General features: G+C 41.2%; 1 long non-coding RNA gene across 1 annotated transcript in view; it reads left to right on the forward strand.

Moving 5' to 3' along the window:
- LOC143213918 (uncharacterized) overlaps positions 1–26,690 on the forward strand; it is a 139,181-nt gene continuing 112,491 nt past the window's right edge. Inside the window, exon 1 of the long non-coding RNA XR_013010062.1 lies at positions 1–9,608. This is a non-coding gene — a long non-coding RNA (uncharacterized LOC143213918). The remainder of the gene's footprint in view (positions 9,609–26,690) is intronic.

A 26,690-nucleotide genomic window follows, 5' to 3' on the forward strand; every position in this document is an offset into this window, starting at 1 on the left:
TTACTATCAACCCCATGTGGTCTTGAATGGTCGGACCGTTCGCAACAAAACTAGAATCATTCTCCAAACAACTGTTCTGCAATCTGTCTCCGTTTTTCTTTTCGTTTCTGTTATTTTTTTAAAAGCCAGCTTTTCAATTAAAAATCTAAAAAAATTCATGCATGTGTGGCAGAGTAGCTGCAATACGGCAACATTTGTCTCGAAATTTTTGCATCTAATTTAATAAGGGAATCGCGAGATTTTTCCTGTGACTACGGCACTACTCTGTCCTTACGACTACCTGAGTGTTGAATCATTTTTCAAAAGTCTGATAGTACGACCCTAAAATTACTTAAGAGTTGAAATTCGACATGAAACATTTTTCCACTGAAAGGCATTTTTATTATTACCACGCTTATATTAGCTTGCCGAGTTGTCGTTGTTGTTGTATGCGTCAAATCTTGTAATCGAATTTTAAACCACTTCCCGATGAGCTAGAGACTTACAACTGTAAACATAGCTGAGAACTGGGTGACAATGCAATATTAAAAAACAAATTTTTAAAAAAAACTGTGCGTTCAGGAGAAAAAAGAAATTTTAATATTAAGCGTCACAATTCGTCGCGCGACGCTTGGTAGTACGTGATCGCGTTCAGCAATCCCCACTCCGCGCGCCAGCGCTCCCTACTCCACTACGTGTTCCCACTCCGACTCATCCCCACTCCACTGAGCCATTTCGCACCGAAGAAGCTCAGTCAGTATGGTGTTCCGTTCATTCATTTCCATTTAGGACAATTTCGGACTCTATCAAGAGTTGTCGTCTCTCGGAGTCATTCCCTCATTCTATCTCGCGTATTTCCATATACTTTTAGACATTTTTTTAGACATTAGTGACTACAAATAAAAGCGTGGAGCGCCCACGAAAATTACGTCAATATAGTTTAGCGCTCCACGCTTTTATTTATAGTCACCAATATCTAAAAAATTGTTTTCTCCTTTTTATTTCATTTTAATATAAGCGTGGTTTTTAAAAAGTTTTTCTTTATATATTTTTTTATCCATAGGGATAAAAGGCCTATTTCAAATTGCACAGACACATATACATGTCGTCCAATAAATAAATACGTAGATGCCAACACGAAAAAGTATATTAACAATTCATCAGACTCGCCGTCGAACGCTCCGAAACGAATATCACAGCGATGCTGATTCGACGTGGCGTTAGAAGTGCAGCTGCCGTTTGAATGCTGGTTGCGAGCGTCTACAATGCATTTCGTCGAGCGAAATGCTTAAAAGGCAATCGCTTTGAATCATCATCGGCGACAGACACTCCGACAAATGCGGAACGTCGTTTCCACGGGGAAACTTTCCGTCACATATGCACGGTAAACACCCTGCCAGCCTCTTGTGCATCGTCGGAAGAGGGTGGATGGGGGGGGGGGGGTGGGATTGACACGCAGCCGAGGGACAAAGTGAATGCTAAGTTCGATGAACGGGGAGCGCGCTCGAGTTTCGGAAAAGTTTCGCCGCGGCAGTTTTTGAAGAAACTTTGGTACACGCGAGAGCAAGGTAAATATGGGGGGCGGATAGGGGCGCGGGGGTTGTCGTTCAGGGGTTGACAAAGGCCAGCCGCGGATGTTTCCATCGGCGGGGGGTGAATAACTGGAGCCTCGCGTGTAGGAGAAAGAACTTTCCAGCGCGGAGGAAAGCTGATTTATTACTGCCGGCGAACCGTCGCGCGTCGCGGGGAAAATCGGGGGCGGATGGTTGCAGGGGGTGGAGCGGAAGAGTGCACGCTGTCGGGTGTATAACGCGTTGGAACTTGCGAAATTATTCCATCGAGTTCGAGCGCGAGTGAAGGCGGGACTTCCTGTCAGTGTCAAACGCGACCCGTCTATAGCTACCTACCAGTCGAACGGATAAAACGTTGCTTTGCGCCGGAGTGCCGGCACGGTTTTCAGTGGTTCCCGAGAAAAACACAAGGACAATATTTGCGCGAACTTCCCGTTCGACGGAACGTTCGGTCAAAGTTTCGAAGATTTTAAGAATTCATCAAATGTGCGGCGAAATAGGAAATTACTTATTTCCAGTGTTGGAGATCGGATACGCGAATCAGTGGGAGTCAGGGTTGTGTATAAAATCACTGTACAATTGTTTCACACATACGTTTAATAACAGTTAAATAAGTCCACAACAGTAGACACAGTAACTTGAACAACAAATGATACGATAATGCGGCGGAACGAACGTAGAAAACGACGCGAATAGCGGTTAGATAAAGAGCGGTAGAATAAAGGTAGATCAGCGGTGGTCGTTAACTATAGAACGAGTGATTCGATCAGCCGGTGCGCAACCGAAATCACCTGTTCGGCGGATCGCAAAGTGGGGGGCCGCGAGGATGACGTGACGTCATCCGCGCGGCTACGCGACGTTGGTAATTCGGATCAGCCGAATGTTGATCGGCCGGAACATCCAGTTTCGAGGTTTAGCGGTGTCTCCGAAAGTTGGTAACGTTGGTCAGCCTTCGCTAAACCAGCTCGCGAATCTGTTGCTGATAGCAGAAAATAGGAGCTAGGAATGGATGATCGCGAACCTTGGCTAGATTAAATTCGTGCAATCTTTACACCGCACGTGTTGGTTGCGTTGCGTTAGTCTCGGCAAAACTGGATTCAGCGCGCCATAGTCAGCCGTTCTAAGGACCGTCACGTTTGACCGAGGCGCGGCGTCGAGCAAGAAGACGTCCTCGGATCCACGGCAGTCACTTTAATCCGCGTAGTCGCAGTCGATTAGCATTCACAGAGGGAGTTCAGTCTTTGTTGTGCCGACAGTCAACCTGGACCTGGAATCGCGGGATCGTGCCAACTGGGTAACTACTGCGGACCGTAGTTCCGGGCTGAAACGGAGACACCGGTGACGCAAACTGGGTTAGAGCAAAGGCAGCTTGTAAATAGATGGACCGTGCGAGGAAAAACGCAGCAGGGCTCTCGACGTACGTGGGCCCGGTACTGATCGAGTGTTCCTAACGTGCTCGATGCTCAATAACAACATACATCGGCTTGAACAGTTTTGACACGTAACGAGATAGCTGACGTGGATACTCTATATGTGTTTCAGCGTTTCATCTACCAAGATGCACCGAGGTAGACACGAACATGCTACGAAACTTTGGTGGAGTATCCGACCAGACGCTTAACGCATTGTCTAGTTGCCGATTTGGTGTTACTTGCTTGTATTTTCCATGTTTCATTCCATTTCATTTTTAGGATGTAGCTTAATCTTTTATTTCGTTGCATCTTTGTATCAAATGATTTTTTTGTTAGGATTTTAGAGCTTTTTGAATTCCAGTTAGTTATATCACGAAAATGCTTTTGAATTCGTAGTTCAATTTTTTTCAAACACCCCGACAGTCTTGCATCCTTCCTGATCTTACCGATAGCTGACACGAGATAACATTGTATTCCAAGAGCTCGAGGCTGGCAGCCGTCGCGACCAGACGTGTTTATTTACGCTCCGTATAGGTAGTACTCGAATAACTTTTCAATTCTACGTACAGTGTATAAAGTGAATTACCTTATACGTTATCTAATGTGTGATCTATAGTCCGCAAGTGTCTAAAAAACTCAAATAATGGCCTCTGACAACAGGGGTCACCTATCCATCGAAAGCGCCAAAGTTCTCCTCAAGCCTCAGTTAATAAGACGTATGCGAATGCAGCGGCAAACAGTTCACTACCTAGGAAAGACCAGGCCATCGTACTTGACTCCATTGATGGTCTCCCTAACGATGATTATTTAGACGGTCTGGAGAAGCTAACCAACATCAGCAACATAGTGTTTATCTCCAAAATCTCCGGTGGGAGGATATGTGTATTTCTATCCAGTGACTGCTTAGTGGAGAAGTTATCGGATAAAGCTATTCAAATAGGTAATCTCTCACTGAAAATTAGACCGTTAATGGAAAAAAACAAAAGAGCTGTAATCTCCAATGTCAGTTCTGTCATACCACATGATTTTATAGCTAATTTGTTAAAAAGTAAAGGGTTAACATTAGCCTCTCAAATTAGCTACATCAAGGCCGGCTTAAACAAACCGGGTCGGTCTCACATCTTATCGTTTCGACGGCAAGTTTACATCAAGGAAGAAGACGAACGTTTTCTACCAGAATCCTTACAAATATGCTATGAAGACACGAATTACTGAATATATTTTAGTACAGACTCTACAAATTGCTTTATATGTCAACAGAAAGGGCATATTGCTAAGATATGTCCCAATGCTATTGAGAAATCGACTGTTGACATCACTACAAGTATGGACAACAATTCCGCGGCTTCCAAGAACTCAGTGTCTCAGTTCCTGGAAATCAACATTAATCATCAGAACACAGGATTAAAAAGAAACGCTCCATCGTCAACCATCTCTGGCAACACTATTGACGAACCATCATCGAATAGTCCATCTTCAGATCATAATGAAAATAGTCACCTAATCTGGAAAAATTAATTAAAGCAGACTTTTTAAAACCCAAGGCTAAAAAGCCAAAGACTACAAACGCTACAAGTCTCAACGTAACTTCTCCGGAAGAAAAGTTACCGAACCTAGAAGAAGCATTACTACCAGCAAAAGAATTAATTGGACGGTCTTCTTCATCGCTAGTCTTAGACTACAATCAATTCAAACGATTCTTAGTCAAATCTATGGGACAACACAACTTGTTGAATATTGCACAAGAATTCACAAACGATGTAATAGGCTTGATTAAAATGATTGACGTAGTGAGACTCCAACTAGAGGATCGATCTCTTAAGGCGAGGTGTTTCAGAATAAAAAAAAAACTTCTTCGGCAATCTGCTGGTGATCCTTCAATGGATTCCGACCAATCCCAATTGTCCGACAGCTGTTTCTACTAACAACGGAAATACCGACACTTCAATGGCTTGTCTACGTCACAAAGACCTTAAAATTCTATTCTGGAATCCAAGAATATTGGGAACAAAATTTATGAACACCGCACAAAGTATCCTGATTCCAATGAAATTCTATTTTACTGGATACCGTCCCATCTGGGTATTCGTGGCAATGAAAAAGCTGATGAATTAGCCAATATTGCCAGGAACAGTGCTGATTCAGACAACTCTTTCAAAACGCCGTATACTGATTTAAGTGTGATCTTCAAATCACGTGCTTTCAATAACACTAATGTATATATAGTCAATGAAGGTCGATACAAAGGAAAAAATTATTTTGGACATTTTCACGACCAAAGAAGAAAACTTAGGGAAAAATCTATCTCGAGAAACCATTGTAACCATTAACAGAATTAGATCCGGCTATTATAGTCTTAACTTCTCTCTAGCTAAAATCAAAGTGGTAAATAACCCTGGCTGTTCATGTGGACATGAGACACAGGATATAGATCATGTCTTTTGGCAATGTGTCCTATACATGACACTCACAGATTGAAATTTATACATAACCTGAGATTACGGGGCTTTTTTCTTCCCATGTCATGCAACGTTCTACTCCACAGACCTAGAAACACTGTATGTTCTTATGTTCCTTCCTGAAAGATTGTGAATTACGTATATGACGCCACTATTACGCCCACTACAAATTATGTGCCTTCAGTTGATATATACTTGTTACATTAATCATACATTAGCATAAGGCCTTCATTGTAATATTATGAATGTAATATAGACTGCAGAATAACCTCCTATTGGAGGTTAGAACTGTTAAAAGAAACATTGTAGGTATTCCATAGTGTAGTCGGAACGCGAGCGATTGAATTAAGCTGGTTGCATCGCAGTTTGCAGCTCCATCGTGCCGCACAAAAAAAGATTTCGCGTTGTAATTGATTTGATCCGGCAGCAGACGTCAACTTGAAAGGATAACGGAAAGCACGCGGCCCGTTAACGTCGGGTTTGCGATCGAAAACGGTCAGTGCCGGTGCTCGATAAAATTTTTACAATTTCCATGCTGACGATCGGGCACAAAGAGAGCTGAGAATATTTTCCCCGTTAATCGTCCTCGTCGAACAGGAGTCGTCCGCCACTTGGTTCAGCGGCGTTTACATCGAGCGACGCGGGATTAAATTAAGCCCGCCGTACAAGCGTGCACTCGCGCCGTCAAAGGGCATGAATTATTCCCAGCGGGCCGTTCCGCGTACATAGCACACGGCTGACAGCGCGATAAAAGGGCAAAAGCACCGTTTTATCGGCCATGGAGGCTAATCGGATTTACAAGGCGCTAATGACGACCTGCGTCTCCTCTAGTTATCGCCTTTCAACGCAGCCGGGAGCGCCGACGCGTGCCTCCACCGATTAAGACGTTTAAAACTACTCGCTGAACACTATGCCACTGTCAACTTGTTAGATTTCTCGTCAGCGAATCTCCAAAAGTTGGGCAAGCTTGCGACAGATTCAACAAATTTACAAGATCCTTCGAGTCACACAAGATTGACTCCAGTGAGTCTATAATTGACCTGCATGCAAAATAACAATCATCTTGTTAGATTTCTTGCGACAGATCGAAGAATAAGATCCTTCAGGCCACTCACGATTGGCTCCAGTGAGCTATAATTGATGTTTATACAAAATAAATATTATCTGCATCTTATATTGTTTACCTACAAATCTACAAATTTTAGACAAGTTGCGACAGATTGAAGATATTTACAAGATCCTTCTAGCCATTCAAGACTGGTGGACTAAACTTTGCTAACAGACTGCAGATGCTTATGCAAAATAAGAATCGTCTGCATCTTAAATTTCTTACCTGCAACTCTTCAAAGTTTGAGCAAGTTTGTGCCCATGCTGCAGTTTATCTTGAAAGTACTGTGTAGGGAGGTCCCAGGTTGCATTCTTTATATTTATCTTTCTATTATACATAGGTTTGTTTTCCTTAAACTAAGAACTCCTTGTGCAGTATCCTGATGAAGTAAGTATGCACACCAGATTCGTGCACCGTGTTTGCATGCATTGTCAGATAAAAGGAACACATTTTAGTTTTCCCTTCATTGAATTCCATCTTCTGGAAAATTGTATATCTTCCCTTTTAATCATATTAATAAGTCGAAAATAATAGAATATTTATATCATAATTCCTTCTAATGCTTCGACAGTTTTACATTTCACCAATTCAGTTTCGTCGTGAATGCATAAAATCAAGCACACGAATATTTTTTGTACTTGGCTGCTAATGAGCAAAACAGAAAATGAATACAAATCGTGTGTTTAATATTAAATATCGTATGCACGATTCTGGAGATTCTGAAATGAGCATTTAAAACAGCATGCTATTTAAAGAACGAATACATGAATAATTGTACGGTCCTATAATAAAATAATCCTTTTTTATGGGACAAGTGTAACTACTTTATTATATGTACCATGAATATTTTAATACAGACGTGACTTTTCCAGTAAACGAAACAGAAGGTAATGGAACATGGATATTGCGAGTTGTTAAACATTTTTTAGACAATGTAACTGTTGGTACAATCCGGGAAGTGCTGCTGGAAATGAGGAAATTAATTGGAAATTAACAATTCAGTTTGTTCAACGAAAGTTTCGTTTCCCGGGATATGAACTTCGAACATTATTGATCTGCCACACACGAATTCGTGCTCTCGCTGCTGTAAGTGGAATTGGTGAGCAATGGTCAGACAAACTATGCGAATCCAACTGACTTCCGTATATCAAACAGATATTCACATTTCATTTCCTCGGAAACCTGAGCTCACCATAAAAGCGTTCCAGTGCCTGAAACGGTTCTACACCTGCATAATTAAAAACCGCAAGTATTCATCTACTAAATTAAAATTACGCGTATTCGTCGAAAACTCAAAAATGTGTGTGTCATATAAAAATGTTCAAGAATTAAAAAATGCAGCTATTCACTTGCAAAAATAATCAAAACAGCAGATTCATTCATCTAGAAAAATATCGTATAATTAAAAAAATACGTACAATAATAATTAAATAACACGTGTATTCAATAAAAATGTTCAATAATTATAGTAACAATTTAAAAGCACGTTCGTCTACGAAAATGCTTAGACTATGAAACTGTTCGTTTTACCCTTTGAATAATTACACTGTCCACCAAATTTCAACTTTTTTTATGTTCCCTAATTACTGTTGGGTCCTTCTTATAGAGTTCTTTGCGCTGATTCCGAATCTGTTTTTAATTTTTTTCCTATACGCACAGTTTTTGAGGAACATGGCTTTGAAAAAAAACATATTTTTCAACTTTAAACAAATATTGTGGTGTTATTATAAAAGATATTGAATTGTTCTTTATAGCAAAAGATTTCTGTAGACTTTCCCGAATCCAGTTATATCCAATATTAATACATTATGATTGTTTAAACATGTTTAAACAATCACTAAAGGCGGAGAGACGCCACTTCTGCACCAATTTTTGAGGATATTTTGGAATTTGTCCAAAAAATAAGGGTCCAGCGGAAAATCGAATTATACTTCGCGGTAGAGCTGACTTTTATCTTGAGAAACCCCTCTTTGAAGTTTGAAACGTCGATGTTTTTTCGAACCAGAAAGCAAAATACATATCTTCGTCCGACATGAGTTGCCGCCATTGGCGCTTGGGACGGGATACGGAGCGGCGACAACCGTTCTAGTAGTGAGCGCCACAGTTTCTCAAGATGAAAGTCTGCTCTATCGCGTGGTATTGTTCGATTTTCCGCTGGACCCTTATTTTTTCAGATAAATTGAAAAATATCTTCAAAAATTGGTGCAAAAGTGGTGGTAAGTGATGTAAAACATGTTTAAACAATCATAATGTATTAATATTTGATATCGCTGTATTCGGGAACGTCTACAGAATCTTTTGCTACAAAGAACAATTCAATATCTTTTATAATAACATCGCAATATTTGTTTAAAGTTGAAAAATATGTCTTTTTTTAAACTCCATTTTCTCAAAAACTGGACGTATAGGAAAAAAATGAAAAACAGATTTGGAATCAGCACGAAAAACTATAAGAACCACCCAACAGTAGTTGTGGAACAAATTTGGTGTTGGACAGTGTTATTAAAAGTATACAAAAGGATTGTGTGGAGTCATGTCGAATAGATGTATTTATTCAGGCACACGTTCTAATAAAAGTCGTGGAAAATCCAAATAAATGTAGTCCTGTGATTTTCCCAAGGTAATGCAAACAGTTACGTTGGGTCTCGGCAGTTTCGCCGGTAAATGCTAGAAGAAAAATGATTTTCAGGCTCAAGTGCAGCTCTTTCATTTTCCCCGGAGCAGTGTGACCTCGACAACGTTCGACAACGCGCTGGTACAAGCCCGCGCGGACGCATGTTCCTGCAGAAAGGAAAAAAATAGAGATAGAGGGAGGGGAAAAAAGGACAGGCGAAGGGGGAAAAGAAAGAGACGGACAGGGTTGTGTATGTGCGAGGCGGCGCGCGGCCCGCCGGGTGCATATAAATCAGCATAAATTGTAATGCAGAATTCCGTAGTCGGTATGCGTCGGCGGTTCGCGTTTAGTCAACATGTCCGCGCGCGAGCGCCAGCGTGCGCGCGTGTGTACACCCGGGCTGCGTTTCTGTCAAACGAGAGACCGGCTACAGAGTTCGCGCTGGGCCACGAATTCACTTTGTGTGTAAGTGTGTTTTTTTAGCTTTTTGAAACACGGCAAAGATTTCCGAGGGAACGGAAACGAAGTTCCCTGCGCGTAAAAATAATTCCCTTTGTCGCTCTGTGTTTTCTTCCAGAGAGAACACGGCCCGGCGAAATTTATTTATTTTCATCTGGTCCCGAGTTTCTGTCCGTTCCCGTGCGATTGACGCTTATCAACAGACTGGGGATTTTTCTGCGATCCCAGCGTGTACAAACCTTCGACAATTTTTTATGTAAACTCTGATAAAGCTACGTGCAGCTTCATTTTATTTTCGATTTGCTGGAACTGCTGTTGGAGGCAAGACCGGGCTTTGTTGGACTTTGTTTCGTTAACGTTGTCCATTTTATATTCAGTAGTACGATTTTTGCAGTTTTTTCCTTCGAATAGTGCGTATTATACGATCCAACCTGTGTGTGTGTGTGTGTGTGTGTGTGTGTGTGTGTGTGTGTGTGTGTGTGTGTGTGTGTGTGTGTGTGTGTGTGTGTGACCGTCAACCAGGACTTGAATGATTCGATTTTGAAAGGATAACTGGAGTCAATTTTATCGTTTTTTATCTGCATGTGATTGTATTTTCGTGGCAATTTTGCGAACGTTGCAAGGCTTAAATTGAATCACGAAGCCAAGTAAAAAAATCTTCACTTCGAGTCAATTTTAGATTATATTCTGGTAGCAATTTTCGAACATTTGAGGACTTAAGGGTGCCGGTCCGCTTTCGAGCGAGAGTGTGGTGGCACACTCACACACACCGCTGGACACATATACGTACACAGAATTGCAAGGGTCCGGCATTTACTAAACCACGTCTCGCTAATGCACATTTGGGGCTCCTACGTAGTGACAATCGCTAGATAAAAGATCAATCTAGCGGGGACGATTCCCAATTTGGCTTACTTGCGCGTTTAAAAACGTATGGTTTAACATAATAAACGTTGCATTGACATTGTATGTGTCCCTGCTGGCGGGGTTACCTCCAACTTTTTCTATTAGAACCCTACATCTCTCGATATTTAAGAAAATGTATGTCTTTTGACAGTAGCAGCACGGTACGCCACCCAATGCTTCTCGCGGCTCCACTACATTCAGCCGAATAATGAAAATTACGCCTCGAAAACGCAAAAGTAAGCCAAATTGAGGTACGTCCCCGCTAGATTGATCTTTTATCTAGCGATTGTGACTACGTAAAGGCCCCAAATGTGCATTAGCGAGACGTGGTTTGTTAAATGCCGGACCCTTGCAATTCTGTGTACGTATATGTGTCTAGTGGTGTGCGAGTGTGCCACCACACTCTCGCTCGAAAGCGGATCGGCACCCTTAATGTATTCCCGTAGGAATTTTCTATCGTGTGATGGCTTGATTGATAAATGGAAGATTGCACTTTAAATAGGAGTATTTAATATTAATTGAAAGCACGAAGGATGTCGGAAAATCGACAAAATCCGACTGTCCGTATATTTATAGGGCAGAAATTTCCTGTCGTATGAAATTATGGATCAGTTCCAATCTTCACGAATAGACTGCAGATTCTATGCATTTCTGAGAAAAATGAATAGACCAAATACAATTGTACTGTTCTCAATAAAATTTTGAAGAAAATAAATGAATGTCTATGATATACCAACATTTTTTATTTTGCTGAAAAATTCGCAGTCTATTCATGAACATCCACGCGAACAGCGGCAAACATTCGACAAGAATAGGATCCTGTGATACTTCTGTGAAACGTGTCAACGATCAAGATCCGTTGCACAGCCGCTAAAAAATGTATTTCCGTAAGAGAGCACGTTCGTTTGTTTCGCGCCGAGCGGCGAAGGAGCGTCCGACAATAAATCCGACGCCTCCTGGGCTGTTTATCACGCGTGGAAATAGAAAAATCTGTGAGTGTCGATTACACGCGTCACGTCCCGTACACGAGATTCATTGAATTCGCGTCTGGCGCACGCGAAGGAGACGAATTTGATGTAAATTGCACGGAGACCGGCCCGCCCGGGAATTTACGGGCTCGATCCAGGAGCGGCCTCGTAATTCTTGGGATCTGTTTCGAGGACCCTGGCACGTCCAGCCTCGCGCTCTGTGAGCTACAATGCACTGGGTGTTCATGCAATTATGCTGCAACTCGAGAAACAAGTCGGTCATTCGATAGTCGTCGATCGACTGTAAATAATCCGTTTTTCGTAGTAGTATTTAAGTAGTATAGAGTGAATTTGGTCAGCCAAACGAAAAATTGCAACAAAGCAAAATAAAAGCACCGCTTTGGCCGCAAAAGTAACATGAACCGCGTCAATTGAAAAAATAGCCTTGATAAAGATCATTGACAAACAAAAAGTACAGCGATTCGTGCGCACTGTATTGATCGGGCGCGGTCTTTTTATTTTCAGCGATTCATCGCAATTCAGTTAAAGGAATAAAAGGGGAATTTGACGTGCAGTAACATTTCGATGTCGAACGTATACCGACAGCTTCCGCGAAGCTTTAATCGGCTGCAGTATTTTATTACTCGGTAAATTGCATGGGCGTTCGACGTATGAAAAATCATTGTTCGGCTGTCGTTGGTACGCTGGCGAAAAAAACACAGGGTGGATCCCATTGTCGCCAGTTCATTCGTCCCGTTTCGCGTTGAACGTGGTTGTTAATGCTCCTAATTGAACCTGGTCCCGCTAATGATCCGCGCGTAATGCACAGTCGGCGCAGTATCGACGGAATTAATGCGAGCATCGTGCACGGCCTGCTGAACACGTCGCGCCGGTCTAAGTCGGAGCCCCTCGACATCGTGCTCCTGTCGATGACTTCCGCGTGCCAGCCGCGTTCTCTGGCCCTTTGACAGGATTACCTCGCATCTGTTGCCCTAACGTATAAGACGCTCTTATCGGGAACAACGTTCCGCCCACGGAACTTGTCCTGATACTGCGAAAGTTCGACTCCTCTTCGTGTACTTCGCTCGACGGCACACGTAATGGCTCGACAAAATATAGTTTTTATACAGCCATTTACGTTGCTAGTGAAAAATCGGGGATCCTATGGTGACAACTTTTCGACTTAAATTTGACACAACACGGGTGACGCTCTCACAGTGGCCCTCGTTAATATTCGCATACTCTTAAAATGACGATAACTTTTTTTTAATATTGGAACATGCGACTTGGATTTTTTTCGAGAAATTAGAACAATTAGTTTGCCACATCACGTGAAGAAGAAATTTTGAAAAATTTGCGATTGTTCGGGAAAACACAATGAAAATATTATTGGGTTGGATGAAAGTTCGTAGCGTTTGTAAATTAAAATTAAAAGCTAAAATTCAGATATCTATCAGGGTGTTTACCTAAAGGTGGGAGAAAATTTAAGGGGTGGTCCTCGACGATAATATAAGACGAAAATGAAGAATAAAAAAATTGCGATTTCGGCTTCGTTATTTAGTTATTAACAATTAAAAATCCGCCTAAAATGCTGCAACACTTCTAACAAAAGTATGCGTTGCATACGTCACACAGGCGCGCGACAGTCTCGTATCAAGTGACAAACGCATGCATACTGTTCTCAGTTGGGGCCCCAGCGAGGTGAAAATTTTTAAAAAATCGTTGGATGACACTGAACCTACCTACTCGTTAAAATCCACAAGGGCATTTCTAATATCCGCCCTATGGAATTATCGAGTAGAATTTTCTCAACGTTAAAAAACGTTCGCACCACAATCTCCATAATTATCCCATATTCTGCAAAGTTTCAGCTTTTATTTTAAAAAAATTTCATCGCTCTGTCTCATTTCCATCGAAAGTTCTTTGATTTTGATACAGATTTCGTCGATTTAGCCCACTGTGTGCCGTCTCGATATTCTCAACGGTAATTACAAGATACATCGCTTCCTGTTGCCTCACGCAGGAAGAACTAACCGGGCACGTATTTCAGGGGGCGCGTAATTATACGATGCTGGGGTCACGACAGCGTCTCGCGTAGCGAGCACCCCGTCAACAGATACTGCTCGCAAACTACATGGAAGTTTGCAGGTTCCCCTCGGATGCGAAATCCGTACCTAACTCAGGCTTAGCTGGGGCGAATAACTCGGCCTCTCCGGTGAGCCCCATCGAATCGCGAGCAAATGGAGCGCCAAGAAGTTGCGAGAGAAATTCTGGAGATCCGTCTGTTGATCCCCTTCTCCGTTGGAAAGAGTGGAAACGAAGGCACTTCCGGCGGATGATCTGTTCGTCGCCGGTTCGGATCTATCGTCGGCAGAATGCCGAAGGATCTGGCAATTAATTGGAGCATTCACGAGTGAAAGCTGGCTCGCCGCGTTCAGGGATCGCGAGAATGGGCTGACAGAGAAGCTCGTCGCGGAAGCGACGTAGAGAGCTGCTTCATCGGCTTGCGCGAGAGGATGGGAGGACGAGCAGGACGCGAGCAGGAGGGCCAGGTGCTAGCAGATACCCGGGGAAAGGTTTCGACCGGTCGACGTGGCCAGCGAACCGCGAAATGAAAATTTTATCGGCGCATCGGCCCGGCAGACCAAATCTCTCGATATTACTTAATAACGAGGCGCGATGGATGGAAACGGTCGATGCTCCTCGCCCGAGAAAAATGAATGGAACCCGGCACCAAATTATGTACCCGAACCCGCGACGACGACGCCTCTCCCGCGTTCCGTTCGCTTCGTCGCTGGCTTCCTTTTAGAACCACTTCGTGATTAATCGACGCCCCCGCTTCTATCCGAACGCGATATTTGTTACACTTCGATATTGCTTTTGCTAGCACTCGCCGCCACTGCTTCCTAGTAAATCGAGGCTATAAGACTGCCGTTAGTGTCTTTCTTTTGAATGGGATAGGGACCAATGCGGCTCTGCTCCGGGAAAATGGTCACCTTTCAAGACGGATGCCAGTTTCAGGCTCGAATTGCACAGGTCGTTTGTGGACAGTGGACACTTTACCCAGAACGCTGGCCATTTGTTTTTCGCGAGAAATGGTCGATGCGGTGCTCTTCGAGGGATGTGAAGTATGTAGAAACTAAATAAATTGTGCGAAATCTAACTTCATTGTTATACACTCCTCAAAAGAATTAAGGGATCACTTGTGCGATCACGAAAAAGTGGTCCCACTTTACGTGACCATAACTTTGTCAAAAATTGCCGTATCGATATCGTTAAACAATGGTTTGAAAAATTTGTTGCTCTCCGTGTGATGTTCCAAAGTTGCACAAAATGTTTGTTAACCGTTAATGTTGTCTTCATCTCGCTATAACATTGTAAAACACCAACATAGCAACAATTTGAAACAGAGCATCTGAAACTAGATGTTTCAGGCTTTTAAACCATTGTTAACGATATCGGTACAGCAATTTTTGACAGAGTTATGATCACGTAAATTGGGACCAATTTTTCGTGTTCGCACAAGTGATCCCTTAATTCTTTTGAGGAGTATTTAGACTGCGGATTTTAGGCACTTATGACAAAAATGTCACATTTCCGTCATGACCTTGCCATGACCTTCCTTTGACCTTGAGTACGAAAAATTAACAAATCGATCTGGGAAGTGACAGTCTTTTTCGTATTTATCTAAAACTGAATAATATTGTGCACATCTGGATCTGGAAAAAAATGCGTTAAAAAATCTACGGACTAGAATTTTGTTTAACACATAAGCAATTGAAGGGGTGGATGGATAAAGGTGTCAAGTATGTTTTCTGTAAAAGAGTTTTTAATAATAATTATTACCTTTTTTTGTATTAGAGATTAACCATAACAATATATACGATATATTTGTAATTGATTTGTGTTATTATCTTCATTCATATAAAAAGGACAACATACCTCGCTACAAACTCCTTTACGGAAAACAACCAATTTGTTACTAGACAACTTTATCCATCCACCCCTTAAATTATCCATTAAAAATTCCTGCAACCTGAAAGACCAGTTTCATAATGAAGTCGAGAACAGGATAATGCGGGTTCGGTGACCAGTAGCCAACAAAGATGATAAAAGAGTAAATTGGTACAAGGTAAACTGTGATTCACAATCACTCGCAAGGGTAGTAATTTACAATTGCAATGCGGATCGAACGGATGCAGGGCATACAGGGTCGTGTAAATTCCGGTATTGTAAAGTGTACAATAAAATCAAACGACTCACGAGTACGGTAAACAATTTCGTGTTAACGCCAGTTTCTGTGAATTAATGCATAAAGATCCGTGTTTGCGCAAACACCCGCAGTCTATTTACAGACGCGGCGAACATGTTTGAAACATTGGAAATCGCCGGTATCCCGGTCAGATTCCGTGTGAATCCTGTGCGAGCAAAAATTTCGTCGGATGGATTAAAAACAGTTGAATTAAACTGATTTCTATTGGATACACGATAAGAGCCGGCAAAAAAATGGGGAATCGTAAAAACCGGCTCGTTAATGTAATTTGCAGTTGCCCGTACACAAACCAACAAGCAGTTTCGTTTCGCACGTGTGTGTGCTTGTGTGTATGTGTGGGCTCATTTCCATCAAACATTACCGGGAACGATTGGGAGATTTTGCATCAAAATTAAACGCGCGTTATCTCGGCTCGCGGCTGATAATTTAATTTCGCGGTTTCGCATAACTGTCCTGCATACATTTCGGTGTTCCTTGCAGTTTTTCTGTACAGCCGGTTTCAAAACTGTTCATTCTCATTTTACCAGTACCAACCACAAATAAAATCCTAAAACAGAGTAACGATTGTACATTGAATTTACAGAAGTTTTGCAATTTTATTCGTGAGAAATATAGAATACGAGATGCTACAAACAATTTCACTAATTTCATTTTATCTTGAACTCAATTAAAATTGTTAAGTGAAGATTTTTCGCTTCTGTTTCGCTAGATTGTTTCAGAAAACTTTCGTTTGTCATGAATGACAATGTTAAACGTGCACATGCTCACAAAAAAATTTGGAAATAAATTGGTCATACGGCGACAACATCGTGAAGTGAAATGAATCAATGACCTTTTCGTGACCTTCTATTCTGCACAAAAAATTGTGCAACTTTGAGCAGTCCTGTAGAACTGGTTGTTTTCGAAAATACCGAATTTTCCGGGTTCGGGTGCGCGGCACTGTCGAGCCCCATTAAAATAGATTTCCATTTCGATAATTAATACGCGAGAAACGGGGGACGAAACGAGCGAGATCGACGCTCTATTTCGTTGTTCCTCCACGTCGTTATTCCGACGACCGTGCCGGATTCGTTATGGCCCGTATCATAAATCCATTTCCGCCGGTTACGAGTCGAATTGCAATCTCCGTGAAAAATAAAATGTTGCGGTGGACAGAGACGTTCTGTTGCCTCGATTATAGGAGGAACGGCCGGCTGCGTGTATTTTTTTCGCTCGTTCCGACCATAAATCGCGTTGGAATTGGTAATTGGCTTTAAATTGAACCATCCGGGTTCGCGTGACGAAACAAATTCCAAGTTTATTGATGCGCCGCGATTGTCCGGCTTACGTTTGCTTCTTCTCGCAAAGTTCGTCACGGAAATCTGTTGCAACACCAACAAGATAGCGGACGGACTGCATTTATTTCATTGAAGAAATTATGTGTCATTCGCAAAAATGCAGCCTCAGTTTATTAACCGAGGAGACGAGTTAATTTGTCGTTAATTTGTTCTCGGTTCTAAGTCATAGCTCAGTCTTCTTAACCATATCTCTGTATATAGGGTGCAAATGCATAAAAGTAACGCAAATAAAAAGTTGACAAATGGAAGATTTCCAAAAATTTTCTGGGAATGCTATCTGCAATATGTTTCAACTGTAAATAAAAAAATATTGTATACATATCTTTTAAAATCAATAAAATTTCACGCTGAGAGTAAAAGATTGCTGGAAGAGTCGATTATAATTATTCAGAATAATCTTAAAAGTATTGGCCTCGAATTAGCCCCCCATAAAACAGTATTTGTTCATTGTAACAACAGACACATTCTACCAGGAAAAACTGAAATTGTGATTGATAGCCTAACTATCAAGTCCAGCAGATCTGACAAATTTTTAGGGATTAACTTCGATTTCGACATGAGTTTTAAGACTCATGTGGATGCTATAAGAAAAAAATGTTTTGAACTATTAAACATTATGAAATTTCTCTCCGGCGTTTCTTGGGGGGCATCACCGGAAACCCTAATGACGATCTTTGGTAGTCTTATCAAACCGGTCATGGAGTATAATTGTTTCGTATATTTTCCGAGAAACAAAAACTTGCAACTCAAATGAGATCGTATTCAATTTGCCGCGATCAGAATCGCATTAGGTTATAGAATAAGGACGCCCACCAATATTTTACTAGGTGAAGCTAATTGTAAGACCACCAATTTTCTGGACAGAAGCAGTTTTCTTGCAAAAATATACCTTCTTAAGTGCTTTTCACTTAAAGACCTAGTATCAAATAAAATTCTTTTTGGTAGCAATACTAATCTCACAACGTTACTTTCTAACAGTAGAGTAAAGCACTCGCTTTTATTCGAAAGTTTCATTAATATCTCTGAACTTCTTGAAGGTATCTCGACAAATGAAAGGCATCCCATATACTCCAGCAACTACAGATCTTTAGTTAACATCTCCCACTCTGTGACCTTGAATTGAGTAAATCTATAAAGAACTCAGCCAACCCTAATGTTATCTTAAAGCACTTTATTGAGTCGGCCCCTCCGCAAACGATTGAGATTTACACACATGGCAGTAAAACAGTTTTCTATTTAACACCAATTATGTTATATACTTCTCTATTTTTTGTAAAGTGTTATAATTCCACTTTATACATATATTATGTTTATATACTTCTCTATTCTTTTGTAAAGTGTTATAGTAATGTATGCTATATAAACCAAACTAGGTTTATGGCATCAATAAATAAATAATTAATTAAGTACTTATGCAGATAAATTGTTTCTTTCATTTTGCCCAATGTCCAATTACCTCCCTGTAAACGGTTAACATTAGAGTACATACACAGAGAGAAGGTTAATTGAACGAACAATTACATATATAATGTATAGTATGCATATATGATTAATTATTGATTAATAGCACAACCACGTATTAAACTCATTTTCGACCGAATCGAATTGGAGTTTCTTGTTTTCCCGACAGAATGGCGTGCCATAAGGAGAAAAGACACATCGGTGATTCGGTTCGTTCGTTCGCAAGGGATGATAGTTGATGATATTTGCATAGATGGGTGCATGCTCGAGCGGGCTCAAAAGAGCCGCACGATATTCGTCGTCGATGGACGTAAAAACGCGGCGGGCGTGAAATGCTTTATGCGTCTCGCACGCCAGCATACGTCGCTTCCATGGTTTATGCAGTCACGTGGAAACGCATAAATATGTTCGCCGACACTCGCACAGGGAATTCGCATCCCGGGGAAACCAAAAGTGGAGGGACTCGCGTGACGATACCGCGGCACCTTGCAGAGCCTCCGTTCCGTTCCGCTCCGTTCCGTGTTGTTACGTTCCTTTCCGTTCCCTTTGGACGCCCTTGTCTCCGCGGGTCGTCGCGGTTTATGAAACTTTAAAACGCCCACGCCAACGCTCCACGATCCGCGGATACCACGCCAACTTTTCTCGCTTTTAATTGTTGCCACTTATTCGTTATTCATTTCTTCAATTATGAAACGACTTCCGCTTTGGAATGGAGCATCCTTCTACGTTACGGTTACTGCAGATTTGTTTATTCAAGTGTGTGCAGTTATTCGTAATGTAACATACATTCGTGTGTGTATCCGTAGCTTCGGATATAAAAGTATCTAATTAAACGTCGGATACAAGATACTTTTGTATCTTATATATAATACAAATTATATATATATTTGCAAATTTTGTATCTATTTTTTGTAATCCGAAATTTGTATCCAATTACATATTTTGCCCAACGAAACTTTCGTGACAATAGTTTGTAGGGTTCCATTAGAAAATGGAATTTCACGCATGAAACGAATTTTTCACCAAATGTAACCACTAAAGTCACTTACTAATAAATATAAATGGCCCCGGGGCTTTTACAAAATGGAATACAATATTACATATAAATACATTAAATACAGATGGTGTCAATTTTTAATAAGAGTAGCATTACAGGCAAAAGCATTAAATATTTTTGAGCTTTCTATTAATGAATCCATACAGGTATATTAAATATGAATGGTGTCACATTTTACCAAATGGAATCCTGCAAATAAATAATCATCTGCCTCGGTGCCTGGTCAATGCACACTGTTTCTACCTTTCATGCTCTCCTCTTAACTAGCTACCTAACAATTTCTGTGAAATCGTTATTGGTACAGATCCAACAAGTCCCGTATCAATATTTACGGCGTTTAAAGTTGTATCAGTAGAATTATGACAGATTCTGTAGAATCCATAGTAGAATCAACCAGCAATGATCCGACGTGTAATCATACATGCTCCACAAAGCTTCCGTATCTGATTCCACGAAAACGAGGCCATGCATGAAGCCGGCCAATCTATAATTTTCACTGGTGCCCCAAATTAATCTTCACTAATAAATTTCCATATAAAATAAATTACATGCGCAGCAATCAAATATTTATTAGAATCGATACGAACGTTTAATATAATTGATCAGGAACTGTTGCTATGCAGAGATTCTCGCTTTCACAAACTATTTAATAAAAACTCCGATAGAAGAGAAACTACTTTCGTGTGATAAGGGGATTACCCGAATACCATACTGTGAATATGTTATATTATACTGAACTGATTAAAATTATTAAAAGAGGATATTCACTTGACTTCGGTTTCTTAAAATTAACTTGGACAATTTTTATTTTTCATAATACAGACATTAATAGACGTATATCTCGGAAATGAAGCATTTTGGAGAAAAATGTTTCACAGACAAAAATTGTATGCTTTCAAGGAGGACATAAAATGATGTCATTGATTTTACCTTGCTACTACTGGCTTTTCGAGCCAGTTAAAGTTAAAAAGCCCATATTTATTTCAATGTTGAATAACTCGAATAAAAAAAATCGCACAATATTCAACAAACACACAATTTACACAGGAAAGATAGCCCTTCCAAATGATATCAACGCGATTTATCAAAAAAAATTTGTTGCTCCCGTGTGATGTTCCAAAATTGTACAAAATTTTTGTTAACCGTCAATGTTGTCTTCATCTCGCTATAACTTTGTAAAAAACAAATATAGCAATAATTTGAAACAGAGCATCTGAAACTAGAGGTTCCAGGCTTTCAAACCATTGTTTAACGATATCGATACGGCAATTTTTCACGGAGTTATGATCACGTAAAGTGGGACCAATTTTTCGGGTTCGCACAAGTGATCCCTCAATTCTTTTGAGGAGTGTAGATCCGCAGTCTACTAATTAAAGTTGACGACGACTAGGCACAGTTTCTGAATATGGAAAGCTGTTGACGTAGATGTTCCTCGAGAAATGGGATGAGACGACGATGGCACAAGGCGGAATTATGGATTGAAATGATTCCGAAGCCTCGATTAGCGTGTCCCAGCGATTGGTCCACGTACCAGCCGTACAAACAGCTCTGTCGTAAACCGTACGAGCGGTCCAGGTTGTGCACACAGCGGTACGTGCTTACGAGAGGCCAAAAATGGCTGCTTCTCGGCTAAACTCGAAGTCCACTTGACCCGAGTCTTATCTACGTGGCCAAGATTCCGGCCAGATTTAGAGAGGTCGAAGCCAACCACCCGCCGACTCGTAAAACAGTCGGGAAGGATATTAAAAGAATTTACATGGGAAAGTAAGCGTCATCATTTGCTGGTATTACTGGTAGTAAAGGGCCAACGGAATCGGAGATTCATTCGGCCGTAAAATCCACCGGAGGATATTCGCGCGGTATCAAGATCGACCTGACTTCCTGCACGATTTAATTGCTGTGACGTGCGCCACCCTTGGATGCGCACTGGAAAAGGACTCATTTCTTTCTTAAACTTTTTTCCTTTTAGAATGCAAATAGTGGACTTATTCCGCGGACAGATTTTTCTCCGAATTTCTTCGTCGTGCCATTTTGTAATCAACACCAGGTTTATGCGTATTTTTTTTGGAGATCTCAGGGCCACCTTCATTTTTTTAAACAGGGCCATCCCTTTTTAAACACCTACGATAGTGGTCCCTTTCATTAGGATGTTACGTGCTATGGCTTCCTTTTGGGAGAGCTTGGAAACGGAACGCTTTTCCATGCATTAGATGCGAATTAAAAATGGCTGCCTACATGGGTGACGAAGTGTTATCTGCATTAACGTTATTTTTGTTAAATAAAAACATTAAATACGAAGAAGAACTGAATAATTGTAGTGATTCGAGTGATACTACCGATATCAGTGACAGCGAAGATGAATTGGAAGATATTTTTCAAAATTTTGATTTGGAGTTAATTTATGCAGTATTAATGGTTAGCGAAACGCGAGGAGAGATGGTTTTAACCGAAAAAAATATATAAAAAAAACTTTTTAAAAACCACGCTTATATTAAATTGCACTAAAAAGGAGAAAATAATTTTTTTACACATTAGCGACAATAAATAAAAGCGTGGAGCGCTAAACTATATTGACGCAATCTTCGTAGGCTTAATAGTTTAGCGCTCCACGCTTTTATTTATTGTCGCTAATGTGTAAAAAATGTGTAAATCCTTTCGAATTGTTCTCTCCGCTTATTCCAGGAGCAGAATTGGGAACTTGATCTGAAAAAAGTCACTCGTTGTCATTACCGTTACATACAAAAAAAGTGATAATGACCGTTACAGAAAAAAATAAGTAATAAATCACAATTAACCTTGTGCAGCAGCATTTTTTTGGTATTCGGATACTAAATTGTCTAAGAAATGTTCATCTGTAAAATTATCGTTCATTACTTTTGAGGTTATAATTACATGTTATGTAAAAAATATATTTATTCTATATATTTTATACCTTCAATATCCTTTGCAGCAGTTCCCTTATTCAAGCAATGAGGTTAATACTTCATTGTTTTCCCGAAGAACTGGATATTCAATTCTGTTCATCTTGAATTCAGTGCTTTCTTCAGGCGGTGTCGACTGCTCAGCTTTTTGTATCCTCGTGGCTCGTGCACTGACACGCATCTACTTTTTTTCAAATCTACCGCTAATTCATCGGCTACGCATCAAACGCATCACTCCTGAGCACTCGTAGCTGATGCGAGGCTGATGCGCGCATTGAATGAAACGGAACGGTTCTCTATGCAGTCTGTGCACATTATGCGTGAAACGGAACGCACGCTAAGTCTTCAGGTAAAAGTGACTGTACTGATGAAAGAGAAGGGGAAGCGTCGGTAGCCGGCGGCCGGCGACCGCGTTCTGCATGAGACAAGAGAATCACGGGTGCGAAATCGGGCACGTTCCCTGCTTTACGTGCATGGGAACGTAACAAGGAATTCGGCAACTATAATTACTCAAGGTCATTCAAGGTCACAGACGGAGGAAACGTATAAGATTTAAAAAGACAGCGTATAGATGAGTGCTCGAATAACAGTCGAAGATATGAATCAGCGTATCAAGAGTTTTGCGATGACCCAATATTTACAAGTGTGTATAACCCTTTAAGCCATTCCAGTGGGTGTTCGGCGAGAGCTCGAAGAAACAGCAGCCCACCGAGTCTCTGTATAGGAATCCATCGCGGTCTGAAAGCCAGACAATACGGGAATATTCGCCGCGACGGAAACAATGCCACGGACGATCCCGCGGGATGGTCCTCTTCCTGGATGGCCGCTTCTTCGCTGGGAGACAAAGGTCGCGGGACCTTTTTCTCTCCTATCCGCTATTCGGGACAGCCTGCGCTAACCAGCGGTATCGTGAACGAAAGCTGTTTGTACTTCTTGCGCGCTGACTGGATCCATTGTGTGCTAACCGCGGCGTGGCACGTCAAAGAGCGCTGCTTTTTCATCTAAGATTACCGCTTGACCCAGAAATCAGAAATGGGAGGGATGTCGCCCCGAGAGAGAAGTCAGGCTTAACCCTCGTAACCTCTGTGTTGTTAGAGTTGTTTTTTAGTCATGTCGAAGCCTGGAGCGAATGTGCTTTTTCCCAGTTTTACACCCGATATTGTCCGCCGTAAAACCTGTTCGTCCAAGACGATACAGCTGGCGAAATTTTAGCGACCTCTCTATTTTTTATGTCTTTCGTTGTATTTGGATTGACTGCGGAGTTTTATGTAATAAGTATTCTTCGCAGAAAAATCTGTTTGCCCAAGACGATACAACTGGCGCCGAATTCGAGCGTCCTCTCTCTTTTTCGGTGGATTTGGAAATTTGTATTTTACCAGACTGCGAGTATTTATAAATATTCTTCCTATTATCGATCACATGATTGTTAAACAAATGATGTAATAGTGTTCTCGGCGAACGTTTCGATCATATAATTACAAAAAAAGCAGGTTAAATTAGACTTTCAACGTTTCGATCCCTATGTGGATCATTCTCAAGAAAGAAGAAAACTGCGTCTGAAAATTTTTTTGAACAAAAAACTTAGTATTATTGTAATGAAATCGGATTGTATGCGAGTACTTATGCAATAGAATTTAGTTAGTACGAACAGGAGAATGTTTTTGTGAGCCGCATTCAGCATCCAGTTCCAAGGCTGCGCTTGAAGAATTCGGAAATAAAAAAAAAATTAATAGATAGAGCAAACTGAGAACGATTTCCTCCGAATTTTTCGCGACGTTCTCTAGACATTCGCCAGTTATAGCCACGCGAAAGCTCCGCAGTCTGGAGCAGCGAGCGCTCCGAATCGAGCGACTGGAAAAAATTTGTAGCGTTATAATGGCCGGAAACTTATCCAATACTCGTTCCGATTATCATTGATGTCCGTGCGGAGAATGGTACGGCCGGAGATACGAGAAACGTCTCAATGTAGAATCGATATCGCTATCCGGCACGGCGATAGAGGCGAACAGCGGTTATTTCTTTCATTACGACAAGCACGCTCGAAGTATTCCGGGACAATGGTGGCGGGTAAATGTACTGTGCCGGGTAAGCTCATGGAATAACTCGGTATCCCGTCGGCACCGAGGGATGAGCACTCAATGAGAGCCATAAAATTCGCGAAAAACTCGCCGGAGCATTCGCTAAAGTAAATGGGTTCGTAGAGGGACCGGGGATGGGACTCCAAGATATCTTCCCGAAGGTAAACACAGGAGGAAACACGGAGAGGTTCGGGATATGCATATTCGCCGGGAAGGGCGCAACGAGATGCATCGCTAGGAAATTTTTACGAGGAATAGCCCGCGGGACTTCTCGCTGCTGTGCCGTGACGTCTCCGCGTTGGCAGCACGTCAAATTGCGCGCGAAAAACTGTCCGGGAAATATTCCTCGATTCCCTCGTAAATTCCCGCGCGAGGTTCTGCACACGTCTGGGGTGCACGCAGTGCGGAGGAAGACGAACTTCACTGCGAGCGAGCTGATCGCTACAAAATTTATTCACACATTTCGTTCACCCCGTATCGATTTTGTTAGCGTAAGCAGATGGTGTAAATTCTTACGTCTGATAGGACATATTTCACACTGGGGTGGAAATATAGTGATCTTATTCCACTTGTCTGATCAATGGAGATCCTCTGCTGCGCTTATTTAATATTTAAAAGCACTGTTTTGAGATGTCAGAACAATTAGTTTACCAGCTGAAGTGAAGAAAAATTTTGAAAAATTACAATTGGTCACAATTCCAGAGCGAATACTAAAAGTTGTATTTTACTACTTTTTAATGTGAGTCTATATCGACAATTTTTAAAAAATGCTATGAACTATTTCTCTTTCTTATAACTTGTCGATCACTGTGTCTGATTGGCTGAATGTCAAATGCGTCGTTCCAATATTTGTGTGGTTGCTTTTCATAACGGTCGTTATAAATCAATTCAATTTAGACCAGCATGGAATTCTGTTCTATTAGTTCAAGCTTCTAAAATTCTTTATACATAGCAAGTAGGTGTCTTAAGGGTTCATTTTATAAACAGTGTTCTTTTCCGTGTTAAATACCAATGATATTAATTCAATATATATTTTCAGACACATTTCTCTTGAAAATGATCCAAATCCGGATCGAAACGTAGAGGTTAACTTTTGCAAATTTGCTTTGTTTTTTCTTTTGATCGAAACTGTGCGCGGTGAGCATATTTACTCTTATCAAATATTTACGATCATGAAACAACAAATTAATTAAATAGACATACATAACATACCACTTCTCCAAAATTTGTTAATAACTAACATTTTAAGCATCAAACCTGCATAAAACTGAAAAGGCTTCATTTTACATTCTACAATCTTAGAAGTACACCAATGAAGTCTTTAAAGTTAGTAAATTAATTATGAAAATGTTACTTGTCAAACTATTCGAGGTTATTCGCGAAATTTCGTCACTTCCGTAACGCTCGACCGCGTCACTTCCGCGTTACACTAGAAAATTGTAGCCCCCTCAGCAAAGAAGTTTCATTTCAAAATATGTTTTGAATCTAAGAACGGAAGATTCTGAGCGGCATGAAAATTGTCAGAAATTCCAAAGTGGTTTTGAATGCAATCCGAAATTCTCCAAGGGATTGCGAAGATCGCTATTCACATTATTACTTGAGACATTGCAAGATCCTTACCAATACTTTTAAAGACCTCGAAAGTTATGAAGTCTGACTTTATAATATTTTTGATGTACATACCGAACAGGAATTTTCTAATTAAAACTTTCCCGAGCAAGAAATGTTATTAATTCTGAGTTAATTCGGAGCGGGCAGGTTGCAAACCCTCGGAACAGAAAAGTCCACCGTTCATTCTCGAGTCGCACGGGTTTTCTCGGCCGCAAAGACCGCGCGGCGCCGGATCAGGCCAATTAATTAGGAGGCCGAGGATTTCGCGCCAGTTTCCCTATGCGATACGGTCTTCGCGTTGAACGCTAAAGCGGGATCGTTGTAATTAATTGAGAAACTGCAGCCACCGGTCGCGTTGCAGAATTTATTATCACAGCCGGGCAGCGTTGGCTCGTGAAAAAAAAGAACGCCTCCGTTCTCCCACCACGCGGGAAGGAGAGATTACCCCCCCCCCCCCCCGATTAGTAGACCACAAT

Source organism: Lasioglossum baleicum, chromosome 1 (assembly GCF_051020765.1).
Source record: "Lasioglossum baleicum chromosome 1, iyLasBale1, whole genome shotgun sequence".
NCBI lineage: Eukaryota > Metazoa > Arthropoda > Insecta > Hymenoptera > Halictidae > Lasioglossum > Lasioglossum baleicum.